The 20,957-nt window shown below is 48.8% G+C and overlaps 1 protein-coding gene across 1 annotated transcript in view; it reads right to left on the bottom strand.

The window, feature by feature from the left end:
• Positions 1–8,132, bottom strand: part of PPP1R16B (protein phosphatase 1 regulatory subunit 16B) — a 54,938-nt gene extending 46,806 nt beyond the window's left edge. Inside the window, exon 1 of the mRNA XM_053958563.1 lies at positions 8,067–8,132. The gene's annotated coding sequence lies outside the window, so the exon portion shown is untranslated. The remainder of the gene's footprint in view (positions 1–8,066) is intronic.
• Positions 8,133–20,957: the final 12,825 nt, after the last annotated feature.

Raw genomic sequence — 20,957 nt, 5'->3', positions numbered from 1 at the left:
ACCATCCAGTGGGACTGCATTCCTCAATTTTTATTGATTTTTCTGGGGGTTCTGCCACCAAAAGAAAGTCCTGCCTTGCTGGCCCCTTTCCAAGGCAAAGGTGTGATGCTGTCAGCTCTGTGGCACCACGGTGACAAAGCCATTGATTGGCAGAATTTAAAAGTGTTTGCTACACACCTGACAGCAGGAATATTGATTTTGTGGGAGATTTATGAGAGGATTCTCTTCCCAACCATCTGATCCATCCATTTTAAACAGCGGTTGTATTTAATTACTGCTAACAAAATGCTTTCAACTCTAAAGCTTATGGACATTATTGAGCGTATCTACAACAATTCCAATAATCCTCAAAAGGTCTTAATAAAATAACATAAAAAGACGCCCTCTGACCCATCCTGCATCCATCAGGGAGCCCGTACAGCTGCTCAGGGTAGTGCTACTCTCCTGCCTCTGCTGTGCAGGGACCAGCGGGGTGCCCACAGCCTCTGCTGGGAGACTAAAGAGGTGAGACTTTGGGAAAAATTGTTTATCCATGTGATAGCGTGGGATGCTTTGTTCCAGACAGCTCAAACATCTGGATTTGTTGTCTAGGGTTTAGCCCTTATACCTTGGTGAACTCCATGATGACTTCTTGACCTGCTAAACCACGCACATGTCACCAAAAAATTCATCCTCCAGTTCCCCCACATTCTGCAGGTCAAGGTTAGCCCCCAGCATGCAAGAAGGGGTCCCTGAGGCTGCTGATCCAACACTCACAGACCTGGTCAGGCCTCCTACAGCACCCTATAGCTGCTATAGGGTACCAGGGCCAGCCCACTCACAGCAGCACCCACGATCAGCATCAGCCAGGGCAACCCAGGCTGTTTTCCCTGGAAGCCTGCAGGAATATTACAAGAGCATCTTCTAGAAAGTGAAACCACAATATTTGAAGAGGACAAAGGCTCCTTAAGATGCAGATGAGCAGAAAGCCTGCACGGGAAAAGCAGCACCGCCTCTCACTTCCACCTCTGCCCGCCCCACTCCAGAGGAACTCGCCTTATCTCACATGCAAGCCATGAGACTGAAACGAAATGTTTTGCTAGCAGAATGCTAACAAAACGTTAGCACAGCTCTCTGCAGTGCCAACATCGCCTGTTTCAGTCTGAAATCAAGACTCTGGGAGCAGCTTGCCACTGCCTTGCTTGCAAGGCAGTTTTTTTATTTCTGAAGAACCTTATTTTTAGGCGCAGCTATCAACCCGCACGTCACCATGCGTGCCCTACTTTCTGTGTTTTCTGCATCTCCTCTTGGCCATGGTCAGGGTGGTTGTTGGCTTGACTTGCTGCTCTGACAATACAATTGCTCTGACATCTAGTTTAATCAAATATTTACCACTTACCCGTTTGAAAATAGGATTTTGTATACTTTAGATTGACTTGACTTGTGAGCATGGAACCAGAATTGCTGGTACAGCTCTCCTCCTCACCAGTCCAGTTCTTATTTTGCTTCTGCCATTTCTGGGATTACCAGCACAAGGGCTCTGCTGCCACAGGCCAAGAAGGACCAAGGAAAACCCCGGAAAACCTCAGCCATTGATGAGCCCAACATTCAGCCATTCTTCTGTGTCCCAATGTGCAAACAGTCAGACCTGTCCAGGAGAGACTCTTCCCAAATCAAGATTTAAGGCCTCAGCTGGGAAGAATGGCTGCTCTTAGGGACAACTGCCTGGGCAGAGGTGCCAACCCTGCCATTTGATAGGTACCTCACTTGCATGTTTGTTCTGAGAAGAAATGTTATTTGGATGGCAGAAAAACCAGTGCAGAAGTCAAATTCAGGTAACAGGGGCACCTTAAAGCCTGAAATCTGATCAGATTTCAGATGAGCAGATGGTGGGGATGACCCTTCTGCATCCCGCTGACAGCTACAGCCCTGCTCCCACCCACTGCTTTGGGGGGGTTAAGCAAAGCCCACCCAGTACAAAACCCACTTAACTTCACATACCAGATGAACTCTTGCTCGAGACCTCACTAGTAAAAAGCCAAGTCCTACACAAATCCTTAAATCTCAGCTTAGCCCCGCCAAGGAGAGAAAATGGAGATATTACTGGATACCTCACAGCCAGCACAGGGCCCTCTTTCCTTCCCTGGTCTTTCTCCTTGGAGGGGTATTTGAGCTGCTGTGCCAGTCATCAAGCAGAATCTGTGCCCATGAAATGCTGCCAAACTCCAAAATCACCACATGGTGATTAGAGCAATGCCTCATACTTGGGGTTTTCCCATATGGATCATTAAGGATGCCATAACATCATATGGAGCAGCTGGGATAAAATTAAGGCAACTGGTCCTGATGAATGAAGCTGTGCATCTCCATCCTTCCCTTCTAGGCTGTCCTCTCTCCTCTTCCAGAAACACCAGCCTGCAACTCCTGCCCCTCCCTGCTCAAGGGCAGAGCATCAAGATATAGCAAAGCCTCACCTACCAAGCAGGGACAAGAGCAAACTCACAAGGAAGGTCTCTTGGCAACTCAGGGTGAGAGAAAAGGAGGGGGGAGTTGCTGCCAGCTTGTTTGTGTGCACTTAGGGTGGCATTTCCAACCCTGTAATTGTTGCATAATGAATTTAGCAATGGAGTTCAAGAGCTATGAATCATTCAGGCCAAGAAAGCATGAGTCAGGCCCCGAAGAATCAGATGTTAAAATTACATACATTTAACTTGAGCTTGACAAAGCCAGAGGATGTCCCTGCACATCTCAAACCATCAGGCCAACATCCCCACTGCTCCTCCTGATGGACACAAGACCAGAGCAGCACCAGAGCAAAACCTTTGGCCACTCCAAATAATTTACACCTGGCACCTCTGGCCAGCCCAAGTTATCAGCCCCAGCTCCAAAAAACCACCCGATGCTGCCTCTTAGCTGCTGCTCACACTGACTCACTGAGAAAGGTGGCGAGCCTGAGAAAAGCTCTTTGCACAATCCTGACAGGGACTGAGCACTCGGGATGCTCATTTCACTGTGTGTGACCTGCTCAGGAGCTGGATGGGGACAGGGGAGGACAGCAGAGGTGGCTGTGGGAGCTGGCAGTCAGGGTGTTGGAGCAAAGCACAGAGCTGTGGTGGGAAAGGAGCACAGAGCTCTGCAAGGCACTGAGCATGAAACATCATGACAGAGAAGGATGCCTGAGTTAAGGAGTGTGTGTGGATGCAGAGAAGACCTCAGGAAAAATATGGTGTTTTCCTGGCTCTGTTGGGGATCCTGCTTAAGTCATGCCCTGTATTTTGCATTTACAGGGCCTGCATATATGGAAGGAAAGTTATTTTGAAGTGAGATAGGGCGTGAATTCAAAGCAGAACAACTATTCTGGGTTAACTCCCCAGGTGGCTTCTTATTCTAGAGTGGCAGTACCTTTTTCTAGTTTAATTCACTGTAAAAATAGATTAGGCCAATGGTTCTCATCTGCAAGGCCATGGTAGCTGGCCTGCTGCTTTTAGAGCATCCTTAATTGGAGCCTGGCTGTGGGGACACGGGGGGCTCTGGGATGCAGATGTGGTACTCTCAATTTGGGAACATCATATTAACTTTAACCAGGAAAAAAACAACCACCTGCAGGAGTGTCTGCACAGCCACAGGGCTGTCCCTCAGCAGGTGCACGGGACACACAAGGCAGGGAACAGAGCCTGCAGTGCTCTCTGCCCACTGTAACCAAACAGCACTACAGCAGACCCACAGCCTGCCCTTTACACGCACCCCAAGGCCTCCTTGTAAAGCCATTTTTGTTTGAGGTTCCTTTGAATTTACCATTTATCAAGCGTCCATTTAGCCCCGTTAATCACAGCCTATCAAGCTCTTTCAAATGCAAACACGGAAATGTACCCAGCAACTGCACTTCTCCGGGTTATCCTTCTCCTGCTGGAATTATGGAGGGCTACAAAGCAGGAACGCCAACCCACCTGTCTCATGCTTTTCAACCACTTCCCATGGGATGAAATCAGCTGACTATTCTGGAAAAAAACAGACTGATCTCTTTCCCTGCCAGCTAGCAACATTCAAGGAGAGCAAACAATGTGTTGTGCAGGAGAAAGAGCATCCCTGTGAAAGTCAAGGGGAGAGGCAGATGGGCGGCTCCGGCAGCTCAGCACCTGCATCAGCACATGGATGCTGTCTCTGGAAGCAGGGGCAGCCAAGCCACCTTTGTCAAAGGCTGTGTATTTCCTGGCTGGGCCTCTAGAGCCAGAGATCTCAGAGCTCACTTAATCGCCGTCAAACGATACACCATTTTTTTTGCTTTGTTTGGGTATTAAGGCTTAGCTTTCCTCAAGCTATTCATTCTTTTTCCTCAGTGCCTATGTGGCTGTTAACCCCAGTGCTGACACACTTCTGAGCGCTGCAAGAAGCTCTGTCAGGAAGAGCCACATCACTCTGCAGGTGTCGTTTGTCCCAGACAGCAGTGCCGAGTTCTGACTCAGTCCCGTGTCAGCCGCTTCACTGACAAACCCTTGCCCACTGCCGTGAGACCCGGGGTGTTGCATTCATTCCTCTCACCTCCCAAAGTCTGACAGCTTTCCTGCTGCTCTTTGCTCAAGCCAAGCCCTGCACTGCCCAGCAAAGTGGGAACTGTCCTGATTTCAGGGGCGAGGTGCAGGTGATTCCCACCCACCACTACCTGCCCCTGGTGCTGCTGCCCTGGCCAAGCACCCCGTGCTGCACACTGAGCAGGACCTGACCTAGGAGTGGGCTTTGCCTTAATCAGAGCTGGACTCAGCTTGCTGCTGGTACCATCCAGCCAGCAAAGCAGCTGGGCTCCACTGTCCTTTCAGGAGCGCCACCTTCAAAGAAAACCTTTAAAAATATAGTATCTCTCTATATATAAAAAAAAAAACATGTTGGATGGTAAAAAGTGACAGTCCACAACTGTGCATGCCCTAAACAAGGCTCTGGCAAGCCCCAGAGCTGGTGTGGGCCAGCAGCAGAGCGGGGCTGTGGAGGTGAATGTGCACGGGAGCGCTCGGGAAGGCGACAAGGAGAGACAAGCAGATTAATAGAAGACGACAGATTTCTAGTAAGATTGTGATAAGCCTCTTGAAACTTCCCTAAAGGATGAGCCAGCTGGCAAGACCATCCTAGGAGGTGGTGTAAGTCGACTAACAGCCTTGCCAGCAGCTGACCCCTTTCACACATCCCAGCTCATTCCTGCAGCTGCTTAAGCAAGGAAAGCTGAACAGGCCACACCTGGATGCTTCTACCCTGGCACTCACCTGCAATTCCAGCTCTCCCTGCAGAGAAGCCACTGGCCCTGAACTGTTTAGAACAAGCAGCGAGGTCAGGCTGACCGTGGCACTGGCAGAGCTCAGCACCCTGCTCTCCTCTCCCCAGGCAGCCACCCAGCACGTTTCACTGCCCACAAGGGGTTAACCCCGACCCATGTCCCCAGCATCGGGCCAGGAAGTTGCCAGGCATCTTTGGGAAGTGGCACATGGCTCCTGGAAAGGGCTTTGCCAAAGCAGGCATGGGAATGACAGGGTGATGAGTGGGGCCCCTGCATTATGCTTTGCCTTCCTTCCTAAATTCAGCTCTGCTGGGATCCCCCCAGAGCCAAGTCCTCCAAAAACACCACACCCCAGTGAGCAGGTCTGAGGAGGTCCTCTTCCTCTGAGGAGGAAGAGGAGAGGGCTATCCACAGGGGAAGGCAAGCTTGAAGTGTTAAGATTTTTATCCTTCAAAGGACAATACCTTCAAAACCTGCTGGAGGTGAAGTGGACACCACACCCAGGTATGGCCAAAAGAAGGTGCTCAATGTGTCCCCTTGCCAGTGCCACAACAAAACCCTGTCACCCTTTGAAACTGGAGGTTTCACCTGGAGCATCTTCTTCAAGGTAATGAACAGCAGCAGCCAGTTTATTTGGTATCAGGCAAGTTTTTCTTCTTAGGCCAATTAGTTGCTGATATAATTTGCCCACTGAGGTCACTGAATCATCATTTAGCAGTTTCAAAGGAGATGAGATGAACTGCAGGCCAATTTCCCCCCTCCAGCTCAATGAGTGATTCAAAATGCAGTTAATGATAGTGGCTCATAAGTATCTGGCAGAGGATTTGAGAGAGCAATTTATTGCCCAAAAAGAGGTTGATCTCTTTCAGCCAAAGCAGCTCAGCTGGTGAAGATGTAGGATCTGATTTTGCCATCTTACTTGACAGTTGTTAAATACTTAAGAGCTGCTACACTTAAATCAGACTCAAGTAAAAGGAAAAAGGAGAAGACCCAAAATTAAGGTAAGGAAGGTCACAGTTAAAACCCACTTTGTCACCAGCAAGCAAGTTTCATCCTTTTAAAGGATGGGGGAAAGAACCAAGTAATAACCAACAAGACTTTCAGCACAAATCCTGCATTTTTGTGAGTTTATAGAATATAAAAATGAGACACCCCCTCATCCACAAAAGCTTCATTATTTGTCAACCTCAGGCTCCGTAACCAGTAAACACTGGTTGATGTTTTTCTTCTTGCTGGATGAAATGTGCCTAGAGGCAACAGGCATTTTATAAATTATTAAACCAAGGGAAAATAAGGTTCCAACAAAGTGACTGCAGAAGCGATGCAGAAGCACCGAGGAGCTGGTACAATTGGTACCAGCACATTTACACAGAGTCATTTTTCCTGCAACAACTGACTCAACAAGAAGACATTGTTAGAAATGCACATCCTGGACACGTGATCTTGATGGCAAAAAGAAGATGTGATATCTCAGCATTGCATCACATCCATCACACATATCTGAAGTTCAACACTTTAAACCTTATTTTTCTTATGAAATAGTCACTTATGTTTTCCAGTCAGAGGGAAAATTAACTTTTTTTTAAATTTAAATTCCAGCCTCAGAAGAGATCTCAGGACATAAAGAAAAACCCATGAAAATACTGTAATAAGAGTATTTTTATATCATCTACAGTTTTTTATCCAACTCGTAGCATTGAGAAGGAAAGGAAGGAAAAAACATGAATGAAAAAAGTATTCTTCACTATCAGGGTTTAATACATTACATCTTTCACAACACAATCTACCTCCTGACTAAGTTCTGTTCCAGCCAGAAAAAACCCTTCTGCTTTCTGCCATAACAGCACTTGGCCCTTCCATCTGCGAAAAACCACTTAACAGTAATGGCAGGGCTCAGGACAGCGGGTCAAGGGAGGCTGGGTCAAGGTGGCAGCGAGGGCAGCCCAGGCAGCCGCTGCTCCCGAGGTTCCCTGAGGGTTTGTTAGGGAACAGGAGGGCTCAGAGCTGGGTTTGAGTTTGTTTTGGTTTTTTTTTCCCCAGGTATGTGAATCCTCTCCTTTCTCTGACAATCTGAAAAAAGCTACTTTTCCAACTATTACCCTACTGCAGCTTGAAGTATCTTCCTTCTCCTCCTCCACTGGTTTTCACCGTGCAGAACAGATCTTTTAGCGATAAGCAAGCAGAGAAATAAACCAGAAATTGGAAGCTCGTCAGGCAAAAAAGCATCTCTACCACCACTGCTACCTCAGGCCCTGGAGCTGGAGAAGGGGCTGAAGTTCAGGCTGAAGTTCCCCCGGTCTGTCATAGCCTGAAGGAGACTGTCCCCAAAAGCCCTTCACCTCACCTGAAACCGGCACTTGCAACCCCGATGCCATTTCAGTAATTACGGTTGCTCGTATTTGTGCTACCTCGAGTAAATTTCTACCACACCCCCTTCGTGCCAGAAGGGAGAGGAATTCTCCGTGCACCGAGCAAAACCCACCCACGAACGGCCCGGAGCACGCACATCCACAGCGCGCCGCGACCCGCGCCGCGAGCGGCGCTTCAACCGAGCGAGCCAGAACCGCCCCGCGAGGGCGAGCCGCGTCCTCATCCATGTGCCACGGGAAGGTCGCCGGGCTGCCCGGGGAGGGCAGCGCCTGCACAGCCCGCTCCGGGGCTGGAGTTACCCAAACTCCGCGGGGACCGCGGCGGGGACCGCGCCCGCCCGCGGCGCGGCAGGACCGCGGCACCCCCGCAGCATCCCCCGGGCCGGACCGAGCCGAGCCGGGCCAGCCCCAGCCCCCGCTGCTCGCCCCCCGCACGGCCCCGGCCCCGCACTCACCGCGGAGCTCCGCGCAGCGGGCCCGGCCCCGCGCTCCCGCAGCCGAGCAGGCGGAGGGAAGCGGAGGGAAGCGGAGGGAGGCAGCGGCGCCGCGCAGACCCGGTCCCCGCCCGCCTCCGGCCCCGGTTGCGGCCGCAGCTCCGCCCCGAGGAGGGGCCGGGGCCGGAGGCGGGCGGGGAGCGGCGCCCGCCCCGCAGGTGAAGGCGCGGAGCATCCCCGGGGATGCTGCGGGAGCGGCATCTGGGGAGCGAGGGCTCGTCCGCATGGGGCGAGCGGGGCTGGTTCTGTCTCCGGGAGGGGTAATTAGGATAAATAAATAAATATTTTTTTTAAAGAAAACCCTTTGAATTTCGGTGTAAGGTCGCGCCCCTGCCTGTCTAGCTGCCTATGGATAAGCTTTACCCCGACTTTTGGCTTAGCACAAGGTGAGGGATGCTGCTGCCCCCACTGAGGCTGGAAGGTGGATATGTGAAGAGAAACTGTTTTGCCAGGGTGTTGATCATAAAAATGTGAGCCCGGCAGCAGGTTCCTATTTGCCACAGAGTGATTTGGTGTGAGGGATGGGGTCCCAGAGAACTTTTTAGGAGGAACCAAAATCCTCCCAGTGCAGTGTAACATCGCTTTAAACCAAATGCCATTCCTGAAGTGTGCCATATGCCAATTTTATAGGCAGATAAGAGCCCTTGCCAGGAGTCAAACCAGTCACTGGAACTGGGAGAGAAGCCAAGAAGCCTCCTGGGCCAGGGAGTGGCACTGGGGAGCCCACACTCACCCACTGGGAGCAGAGCGGAGCAGATTCCTCATGCTGCTGTCAGATATTGTGTCTGGGATCAGTTGCCTTTTCCAGGGTGAAATGGGTTTCAGAGGGTTTGGAGGATTAATCACCATGGACTCTATTTCTCCTTGGGAAAGAGCCTCCTCCCAGGCTGAACAGATCCACGGGGAGCAGCTCTGACACTGAGCTGTGGGGTTTCACTGAAACCCTTCTAGCCCAAGAGAGGTCATTAGGTTTGAAATGTGAGTCACTCCCTGAAAAGGTGTAGATAAGTGCTCACAGGTAATAAACCTGAATCTTTGCAATTGTACAGGAGCGTGAGAAGCCATCCACAGGGTGAAGGTCTGACTAAGGTAAGAGATTTCCCTGACATGTGATTGAGAGCTCTGTCCAGAATTCACTTATTACTACTGCAGCATGGCAGAACACAGTTTAGGAGTCAGCAAGTGACCCATGGAGACATGGCTTAACTGTAAAACTTGTCTTATTGCTGCCTCTGTATGTGCAAAAATCTGAAAACAAAGCTGATGAGAAGAAAGCGCATCTGTGTTCTCCTCCTTGCTGGATCCACAGGGAAATAGGTGCAGGATGGATGGAATGGGAAAAGCTTTAGCCACGTTAGAGGTTAATTACAGCTCTGGGATAGACTTAGATCAGCAGCCAGGACCTTGGCAGCCCTGGGCTGCGCAGGGTGGAGGCGGCTTTCCAAAGCCCGAGTCTGGCAGCAAGAGCCTTAGCCCAGGGCACTGGAGAGCTCAGCAACTTTGCATCAGTCTCTGAAGTCCATAATTCAGCTGTCTGTTTATTGAAATTGTGTTGTAAGCACAGCTGCTTTCTGAGGCACGTATGGAAATGAAGGGGGAGTCTCATAAATACCCTGGCTCAGCGCCAGACCAGTGAGTCAGCGTAAAGAGCTGAAATGCAGCTTAACAGCTACAAGATTAAAAAAACCCTAAAATATCCTCAAAATTGCTCTCCCAGCCCCTCCTCCCTGACTTTTCTGTTCAAATTTGGGTATCAGCATTGTTACTGGGAAGATAAGGACAGCTACAGCCTCAGCAGGATGTTGCAGGGCCTGGGACTGGAGGAGGTGGAGACCTTCAGGGCAGAAGGAAGGCTGAGCTCATCTGAGAGCCCGCAGGCATCTGCATCATCCTCGTTTTTGCTGGCAAATCAAAGCCTTTGCTTCAGCTGCCCATGCAAAGATTTGGAGCTAGAAGAGAAATACAATGTTTGTTTACTAATATAGTCAAAATTCACAGCATCAAGTTGTTTTGGTTTTTTTTTTTTTTCTTTTTCCAGTACAAATAAAATTTTGCAGAGACCTAAGTTAAGGGAAAAAAAAAGACATTTCAAAGGTGAACTTGAACAGAAAGCACCACTAAAGCATCCAGCAGTTTCAAAGACCCAGTTCCTAGATTCCTCTTCCTCATCCAGCATTCAATCCAATTTCACAGATAGCTTTGGTTGCTCAAATTCCTTTCTTCAGGAAGCTCACTATTTGCTGGAAAGATTTCATCCAGGCCTAAGAAGGAGATTTTTCTCTTGTGCTTTCATAATACATAAGTTGCTCAGTGGTCAGAGGAGCCTCCTGGATTAAACAAACAGGTGGAAAGCTGCAGTGGCTGAAGGACGCTGAGCAGTCCCTGTGGCTTGGATGCACAGAAGGAGCTGCCATGGGCCATGCTGGGAGTTTAAAGTGAAGAAGTGAGGTGACAGCAAAACTCCTGCCCTGCTCTGCAGGCACGCAGGACACGTGTGCCCGTGGTCTCTGCTCCACCGTGCAGTGCTGCTGCCAGCTTGTCCAACCCACAGCTGGGCACAGCTGGGCCGCAGCCCAACACAGGGCTGAGGCTGCTGTGTTTTCCTCTCCCCTCTTCAATTTGTGCTTCCAACCCCTGCAGTTTTAGTGCCCTGGCAAAGTTCTCCTTTGGTGGTGTTTCAAGGTCTCCTGGTGTATTTATCTGACTCCAGCTCAGAGCTGCTGTCTGATGGCGAGCGAGCAGACCATGTCCTTACTTAAACCTGCTGCGAAGGAGCAAGAGCCTCTGCAGAGGTGTCCTCTCCCTGCCTGCACGTCCAAACACCTCTGGGAATGCCCATGGGCACTCTGGCAGCACAGTGAGGGCTGGGGAGGAGGAACAAGTCATGAGACAAGAAATGAAGGCAGACGTTGGCCATGGCTGGTGGATGCGGGCTGCTCCGGGCACTGGGGCTCACCCAGAGCAGGAGCTGAAGCCAAGGGAGGCACAGAAAGCACCAGGAGGGTGCTGGAAAAGAAGGTGGGTAAAACAGAGACAGGGAAACAGAAGGAAATGGGCAAACTTGTAGGTGAGGGCAGGTTTTGAGCAGACACAGTGGGAGGAAATCAGTGGTGCAGCACAAGGGGAGCTGTGGGGTGATCCAGCTGTGGGGTGTGGGTTCTCTAGAAGGCAACAGCAAGAGGCAAGAAAAGGAAATTATGTTCAGGCCAGGCAGTTGTCAGTAGTGAAACAATATCATAGAGAAAGATTCATGAGTAAGAACACTAACATTGATTATTCTCTGTTAAACAAACAAACAAACAACGGATTCAAGGGCTTTAAAAGTGCTGATGTCATGGGAAAGCTCTCAAACGTCTTACAAGTGGAATAACCAGAGTCTGACTTAAAAAGGAAAATTAGATTAAGGAAATCAGTAAGAGAAGAGAGGACACGGGGGGACACCAAGGGAAAGGTAAAAGTAGCAGCAGAACTGAGGGACTAAAAGAGACAGAGGAATAGATCTGGGATATTCATGCTGATTTCACTAGAAGCTCAGGAGAGGATATCAGAGATTAGCTGAAGAATAAACCAGGATGCAAAAACAAGGTGCATATATCCAGTACAGCTGAATTTAAAAGTGCTGTAGCAAGAAAAGTCAAAAGTAACTAATATTTCATGCTTCAGCTTCAGATCAGTAAAAAACTTTGCAAAGGTTGGTGGGAGGGGCTGTGACTTGAGAACATCACTCCACCTGCTCTGGGAAAGTCCACACCAAACTGGGCAGTGAACTGGCACAAGGAATTCCCAACACACCAACAAGCTCTCCAAGTGTTTCCTCACCACTGCAAGAAAATTAAGACGTGGGATGGTGCCAGTGGCAGTTTGTGCCTTGTAAATAGACCAAAAGAAGAAAAAGGATTACTTGATCAATCCCCAGTATTTGTACAACACACCCTTATCACAGGCTGCCACTCAGTCCCGCTCTTCTGCAGGCACAAAGGCCAACTCCCTCCAGGCAGAACAGTCAGTACCAGCCCCAGCAGTCACCCAAGGCAGTGAAAGCTGCACTGTGACATTCAGGACTCTCCCAGCACGGCCACCTGCAGACACAGAAGCCAGAAGCAGATCTGGAGAGGAAAACCTCTCTAAACTCACAAAGAGCCAGGACCAGGCTGACCTGTGAAGAATTTCAAGCCTTGACAGGAAAGAAATATTACAAGCTGGTGGGCAAAGATCCATGGCTTGCAAGGTCACGAGTCAAAATCCCTGTGGTTAGGAGCTGCCTGCTTGCCCAGGGTGAAACTGTGTCCTGGTTTTTAGCAGCCTGCTCCTCCTCATCCTCGGGCTGAAGGAATGGGCACCTCCTGCCCCACCTGTCAGGGATGCCTGTAGCCAGAGCAGTCCCCTGGTGTCAGGTGAGCACATCTGTGGGGTCACTTGAGTGCCTGGCACAAAATCCTGTGGGGTTTGCTTTGAGGGGATTTGTTCTGGAGGAGGTTTCCTCCCCCCACTCTGCACAGGAGCCGCAGTGCCAAGCAGGAATTGCACTGCAGCAGAGCACAGCCCTGCAGCAGCACTGGTTTTATCTCACAACTAACCCCTAGCTCTTCTAGAGTGCCTCCAATCCCTGCTGGGGCCTCCCTCCTGCTGCAGCAGAGCAGCCTGTGGGGTGAGTGCCATCTCCAGAAGTTTCTGGGGAAGACCATACAGGCAGCTCCAGGCATTTCTCTCTGTCCATAGTTTGGGAGATGAAAACCTTTTATCTGCTATAGCTTGTGTCCTTCCTCTCACCCTCCCATGGCACTTTAATACCTGTTACTTACCTTCTTCGCAGCATTTTGGGGAGATTAATCACAAAGATCATCTCAAGGTGCAAACTTTGCACCTGGCTGGAAACTTTGAAGGTCAGCAGCAAGCTGGTTTATGTTTATTGCAGACCAAAACATGAAAGCACAACCCTGCTGGTGCTGCACAGGCTCACTGCATTGACACATTGGCAATAGACTCATATCAGGACTTTAAAGGTCACAGCTACTCATGAGGAGGGAAACCTCAAAATACAGTCTCCAAAAACAGCAAATCAGAAGCAAGACCCTCTGGATACCTGAAACCAGGCCTTTCTGGACAGCTCTGGTGTCAGGGATGAAGGTTTTTAGGAAGAAAATATCACATCAGGCAGAGCAGGATTCTTCTAAAATATCTCAGCACAGAGCTACTGCAAGATGCTTTAGCATTCAGATGAGACAATGTTATTTTATTTGCAGCTATCCCTCTTGCTAGCATCCTTGAATTTTTCCATTTCTGGCCTTGAGGAAATCATCCAGCCCATAATTCACTTGTGGAACAGGATGGGTCTTCACCTGTAGTTCACACAGCTGATGCAAATTTGGAAAATAATTGCCATGCTCCTGTTCTCCAGCCTGGGAACTATGCCCAGAGACTTACACAGAAACCCAGAGCAGAGCTGTGCTACCAGGTTTGGGACACCTGCAAAATGGGGTCTGCACCATCCTCAAACACCTGCAGCACCACTCATTTCTCTAACTTCTGGTTTCTTTAATCTGTTTTTAAAAGTCTGAGAATAAAGCCCTTGGTCACAGGAACACAACAGTGTTAAGTGTAATGGCAAATACAAAGAGCAACACTGGTTTTGAAAGCAAATGTCACTTTTGCAGAGGGCTGTGGTTTAGAGGGAAAGTCAGGGCACTACCAGAGGAAAACCATGATATTTTCTACACAACCCTCACACACTGGTCCCATTAGAGGCCCTTCCACCTTTTATTAGGCAGCCATTGATTGGAATTAATTAAAATATCTCCTGTGCACTGGACTTGAAACTCATCAGTGCTTTGTCATTATCTGTGAGCTTTCTCCCCAGTTAAAGCAAATATTGTCCAATAATTTGGTTTGCAGTAAGTGTACAGAACATTTAGCCACAAAATACCCTGTGGCATTCAGGTATTTGACAAGCTGGAGGGTTTAAGGGTGTGCCTGGCATTTCTGTTTAGATACACAATTGTGCAACATATTTTTTAATCCAAGCTCAGAGAGAAACTCAGCCTCAGAACCCTCTGGAACAGAAAAACTGCAAACACATTTCTGGAGTCATAACCTCAAGCCCTTGGCTTGCTCTGGCACTTAACCCTTGAGATGAACCAGCCATGCTGTCCTTGCAGCCTACTCAGTCACCTGGTTCTGCTGGCTGAGGAGCTTCCTATTCCAGTTTCCAGGTGGGTTTATTCTCAGGAACTTCTCTCCAGCCCTTCCCACAGCTCTGGTGCCTTCCCCCAGGTCCTGCTCCTCTCCCAGGAGTGACCACACACTTTGTCCCCTGGAGCAGCACCCCGAGCATGCTGTGGAAGGCTGGCATTGCCACCCCTCACACCAGACAGCTTCAGAGGGCCCCGAGCTCAGCAGGACTTGACCATCTGTGAAGGAAAGGAGACAAGGAGACTGTGCATGCTGGAGCTGCTGCTGCCAGCCCCGAGGGAAATGATCCTGACAGGCCATGCATCTTTAATGGCGCTCTCTGCACACAACACATTTGATAGCTGAAGGCACAAAAGCCTCAGCAGGAGTGTCAGGAGCCTTTGTCCATCTTTCAGAGCCAGATCCAGTTTCTACAGCTGATGAAAGTCCCCATGTTCGTTTTAGCAGGGCCCGAGGAAGGAAAGCTGCAGCTTGGGCTTACAGCTGTGAGAGTCAGGAGCTGGCTTATAGGGATTTAAACACAGATATTCCATGCTCAGGACTTTCTCCTCTGGAAGAAGGATGGCTTTACTGGTCAGCTGCCCTGACAGTGATGATGCTGAGCAAGCACAAGACTGCAGCAGGAGCACTCAAACAACCTGGGTTATGTTCTGAGTTCCCCTGTCACTGTTTCCCAAAGGGAGCATAATGCCTCTGCTCTTTAAATCCACGAATTCACATTTAAATAATCAGCTTTTAAGAACAGTGAGAATGAGAACAAAGCAACACCAAAAGACACACCAGGAGACAGCAGAAACTCAGCCCTTTATCAAAGTTCCCTGACATTCGAAATACAGACTCAAGGTTAAGGTATCCAGCCTCAATTGAATATTCAGTATTACACAACACACAGAGCACTAAAAGCAACATCAGGATTCTTTTTCTCCCCCTGAGGCTACTGAGACCTGGTTTAATGATGTATCAAGACACCCTAACAGAGCAGAACACACAGAAGAAACCCCATTCCCTGGTTATGGTAACACACAGGTCACTCCTGCCCCAAACCTGGGTTTTATTTTGCAACCCCCCAGATTTGCCCACTTTTATCAAGCTTTTAGCAAAGCAGATGAATGTTTTTTTCCTTTCCCAGTGCATTCAGCAGTTCATTTGGGCATGGCCCTGCATCTATTGCAGGTCAAGATGTTCCTAATTGCTTTCACATGTATTCCAGTTAACCAGCCCTGGTCATGTTACACAGCAAATGAAAGACCATTTCTTCTTTGAAATCCTAACGAGTAGGAAAAAATCAATAAGACAACTGTAACAGGAAAAGTGATGATGACAACATACACTGTCCTACAGCATCTAAAACGAGGTGGGGGGGAATTGATTCTAATCAATATTAATTGGAAGTTTCCTGCTGATACTCTGAGTGCTTGTTGAAAGTCTGGTTCACAGTTGTACCTACTGACCCACCGAGTTTGGCTGATATTTTTTGACACAGAGATGAACTTCCAGGAAAAAGAAATACTAAGAAAAAAAGGAACAAAGAGCAAGATGATGGTTATTTCACAGATGAGTTCTCCTCACATACTTCTCCATTTTATGAGACATAAAACTGTTAATTTCTAGTTCCTGTTAGAAGATTTGGTGCCTGACCAGGCAGAGGGCTTTATTTCAAGTTCTTATCTATGCCCAACATCCCCTCTTCAAATGCTGCTGCTTGTTTAATAATAACCACATTTAACCATGGCCATTCAGCTGTTCTAAAGGTGACTGCATGGATAAAAAACTCACAGCACTGGGAGTGAAGTTATCAAAAAGGAGCCTTGGCCACTTACGTTACATAAACAACACTTATTCCAGTCTGAAAGCATTTCAGGTGTTGGCTCAGTAGCCAGGACAAATACAGAGCTACCACACTGCTCAGGCTCCCAGGAAAACACAGGTGCAGAAAGGAAGATGACATTGAAAAATATAAGAGGACCCTGTGTGAAGTTATTCCAAAGCACACAAGACACTGCTAGATGCTGATAACTGCTTTGCATTAATTAATTTTTTTTTAATTCCACCCACAGGTGAAGGAATGAAGCCCTGATGTTTGAAATGAGCACTTTCAAAGGCTCAGCAGAATTAATGCTGTAATGACTCAGTGCTGGTTACCAGCAGAACTTAAACTGGTGGCACTAAACAGACCCCAAAGGGACAGGGCCAGCTCACAGCAGTACCTGGCTGTCCCAGTGCTCTGCAAGCCTAACCCCACTCATTTCCTAAAGGTTTTTGAGAAGGATTATTCTGGAGGAGAAGGAAAGAAGGGAGGATTTTTGATGGTTAATCTGAGTAGTCTTAATTTCTTAAGGAGCTGCAGTATTTTTATAGTCATAGGAGAAATTCAGTTCTGCAGATTGGAGTAGGGAGAATCAGGGGTGGCTGGGTTACAATGGGCTGGAGATGGACAAGCTGCTCCTTGGTTTGAGGAGATGCTTTGGCACCCATGCTAAGTCATTCCTGAGGGGAAGTGCTTACAGTGGGAGACTTCTGGTCTGCCTTGTGCCAACAGACTCTGCAGCCAGGTCTGTCAGCTGGAGCCCTCTCAAAACAGCCACCAAGGCCTTCAGGTGTGGGATTAAACCACCCCTCCCTTCCTCAGAAACCCCTGCTCAGCACTTTGGGACCCTGAATAACATAGAACACAGAATGCTGTGGCTAAGCTACTTTGGTAAGGTCTTAAATTTTCTTGGTTATAATGTTTTAGAGGCATATGGGGGGTGAGGCATCAGTGAAGTCACCAGAAACACAGATTTATATTTATTAAATCTATTAAAGTTGCTGTGAGTATTCACAGTAAAATTATTTTCCTGGCTGTGCCTTAAATCACATTATTATCAAATAATTTTAATACCTGGACTACAGCAGCCTGGTGATAAAATATCACTACCTTCTATCAAGGAGATATTCTTTTCCCTGACCATGAAACAGTGGGGGAAGAAATAATCTAAATCTGAAATACAGTAGGAAAAAGAAAGGTTTCCAAAAACAGTGAATATTGGTTTAAGTCTGCACCCAAGATAATCAACAGAAGCTTTGTCTTGTTATCAGGCTGGACACTTATAAATCACCTTATAATGCCTGAAATAGAAATTCTGCTGAGCAAGGGACAAAATCTTGTCTTTTCCCCTGGGTGGTGGGCTGTACGTCCTTACTCAGGCAGGTATATCTAAATAAAATACATACACCCATGGAGGGTAACTGAAGTTTCAGGTCTGACATATTTTTTAAAAAGTCATTTTGCAGCTCTCATGGACACAGAGATGCTGAGGCTCATTTTGGAGGCCAGGCCTTGGCACACCTGGTTTGGCAGCATCGTCCCCCAGTCCATGGAAAAGCCCTGGGAGCTGCCTGGCAGAGCCCAGCTGGAGGTGGGAGATGTTGCAGTGCTGCCCTGGGAGCACAGGGACTGCAGGCTTGAGGTGCCCCACTCCCAATTCACACCTGTGGGAGGGATAGAGCAAAATCCTCTCCTGCTGCCTTTTACTGATTCATGCAGGCAGCTCCTTTCACTTCTTAAGGCAAGAATTAACAAAGTTAATGGGTTGCTATACATTTCTTATTTCTGGAAAGCTGATGCTTTCACTGCCTCTGCCCAATAATGGCACACAGCAGCACTGGAAGGGAAAAGTCCATGTGGTTTCCTTGGGCTCTCACATGGCCTGGGGGACACCCAATTTAGAGATCACCAAGAACTCTCAAATGACCTCTGGAGAGGCATCAGCCCTTCCCCTGCCCAGAGGGGCTGCAGGAACAGTCAGAAATCCCAGGAGGAGGCATGCTGGAGATGTGGACCTGGCTGGCCCCAGGCTTGCCCTGGGTCACAGCCTCATTTGTCCTCTGACCCCCTCACCCAGTGCTACTGGACACCTCCTTTTGCTGGGAATTTAAAAAGAACCCAAACCACTCCTGTTCAGGTTCCCAGGGCTCCAGCACTGCACACAAGAGAATGAGCCCCCAGCAGCATGAACCTCTCAAGAAGTCAGCCAACACCCCTCCACCTGTTCTGCCTGAGGGCCTCACCCATTTCCCCTCAAAGTGCAGCCAGCTGGTGCCTTCCACAGTGTGCCAAGGCAGCCACCAAACAGGAGTGTCACCAAAACCACCCGGGATCAGACACATCAACAGAGATCACAAGCAGAAGAATAACTCAAATAATTAATTTGTGTCCTCACAGCATCCTCCTTTCACCATACAGGTGACAGTCCCAGCCCTTCAGCAGTGGCACAGCCCTGCCAGGCTGCAGCTCAGCGTGTCCCCAGCAAACCTGGCAGGAGCACCAAGTGCTGCTGGCACGCCTGGCTGAACTTGCTCAGCCTGAATCCTTCACTTCAGCCCTGAGCATACCCACAGCACGGCTGGAGACAGGCCCCTGACTCCTGCACCGAGCCCGTGAGACACAGGCCCTGCCTTCAGCACTGCTGCCAAGGGTGCTGCAATAGACTTTGCTTCCCACAGGTCCAGTGGGCTGTTGCCCACACTGTGACAATTGGCTTTTTCCCTTCCTTCTTATTGTGACAATTGGCTTTTTCCCTTCCTTCTTATTGTGACAATTGGCTTTTTCCCTTCCTTCTTCCTGCCCTAATCACCCCCAGTGCTCAGTCCGGCCACGCACAGGCATGGCAGAAATGGGGAGGGGTCTGGAAAAGAGAGAGTCCACAACCCCAGGAGCAAAGCATAATCCATCTACAGATTCTTTTCAGCCAGCAGAGAGATGGGGAAACAGTCCTGATGCTGGTGATCCCTGGAGAGCTGCTTCTCTGAGCAGCTGCAGTAGGAAACACTCTCAGAGCCTTCTCTTAATTCAAGAGTAAGGAGAACATTGTCTTAGATATATCTACAGCTTTCTTCCCTGTCTTCTGTGGAAACCTGGTCTCTTCTACCTTGAGTAAAGCCTCCTTTAAGCAAAGCAAAAGGGAGCCTGTGACCACTGCAGGGTTTCTGCAAGGAGCTCTGCTCACCAGGAGACAGGGGCCAGAGACACCTGTCCTGCAGAAACACCATTCCAATCCCACCCTCAGCACCCACCCATCCCACAAAGCTTAAGCCAAGCAGGGAGTTGAGTCAGGGGTCTAACAGGAGTTACAGGAACACCTAAAATGGGATATCACTGGGGTTACTCCACTACAGAAGGAAAAGCAACAAATCAGAGACCTGTTTTCCTCCCCTCTAACAGCAGCCATCAATGCAAACCAACAGACCCAAAATTTCTGAACTCACATAGCTGAAAATCAAACCCCTGTGAGACAAAGCTGATTCCCAGCTGGACAACCTCCACACTCATTATCCCATCCCTCTGAGCTCATCTCCTGCCTACCCACACCTCCTCCACTGGCTGAGCCCACCACCAGGCACTCAAATGCACCCACCAACACAGCACAGGCACAGCTGGGCAGGATCCCTTTTATTCTGCAAGGATTAGAAATGCTCCAACCAAATGTGCCATGTAATTGTTGCAGTAATGTATAAAGCAGAGTGGAGGTGGTGAGTAGTTCATGGTGCCTTATTTAGTGGCAGGTGATTAGTTAAGTTACAGCATTGGGGATTTTTTTTTCCTTTTTTTCTTAATCTTTCACCCTTCTGTGAAAAATTCAATTTGCCTTAAGGCAGTGTTGAGAGCTGATACTGACCTAATCCCTGAGCAGCCCGGACCTGACCTGCTGCAAGTTCCCACCTCTATCACAAAACCACATTCCTCTCCCTGACAATACAATGGCCCCTGGATCCTTTTACCTTCAGACCCTGCTTAAAATGTGTGCTTCAAAGCACATTATATAACTGTGAATCAAGAGTCAAATCTGAGCCAGCAGGTGAAAATGTATTTGTCTTGTTCTGCCAGCCTGAAAAAGCAGCATTAAATATTTTCTGTAGTTCTTTCTTTGAAGGCTTCCAGGTTTTCCTTCTCCTCCCTTCCCTGTTAGGTTCTTAATCTTTCTGCTCAGCAAACATGAATTCTCTTCTGTCCTGCTAGTGTTAAAATTGGCATCTCTGTTGATCACTCTTCCTCCCTTCCCTGGGCACCTAACTGACCACTACCACTACTAATGTCACCAGGAATCTGGGAGGGATACTTAAAGTTCTCCTGGGAAATGGTTCAGGGAGGAACTGCAGGCAGAAATAAGCACTTATTTCTTCTTTCAGCCCTGCAGCAACAGAGAGCTTGACGTACACTCTCCTCCCTCTGCATTCAGAAGTTTAGGCAAATAATTTGAAGGTCGTATTCTCGAGCACAAGGGTGTTCCAACACCCTCTCAGTGACACCCAGCTGTATTCCTGAAACACAAGGGTAATAGTGGCCTTGGACATGTGGGTGTCAGCATGCAGCCATGTGGAAGGGAAAAGCACAAATGTATTTACATCACACGAAATGTGTGGGCTGGTGGCTCAGAGGTGAGCAGTGATGTGTGAGCAAAGCTGTGGCACATTGTACCAGGGTGTGCATAAAGCGTATTCCAGCTGCATCATTCTGCTCCTGCTGAAGTCATTAGTGCTGCATTTCCACCAGGAGAAGATAAATGCTCCCAGGCTCAAGGAGCTGATGGCAGAATGTGCTGTACTGAAGATAAGGGCATGAGGTGTCAGTGCTGGCATTGTGATCCCTGTGGGATGCACCAGGGACAGCCAGCAGTGTCAGGT

The sequence above is a fragment of the Vidua chalybeata genome, chromosome 17 (genome assembly GCF_026979565.1).
Source record: "Vidua chalybeata isolate OUT-0048 chromosome 17, bVidCha1 merged haplotype, whole genome shotgun sequence".
NCBI lineage: Eukaryota > Metazoa > Chordata > Aves > Passeriformes > Viduidae > Vidua > Vidua chalybeata.
This window is presented reverse-complemented; position numbering and strand designations above follow the sequence as displayed.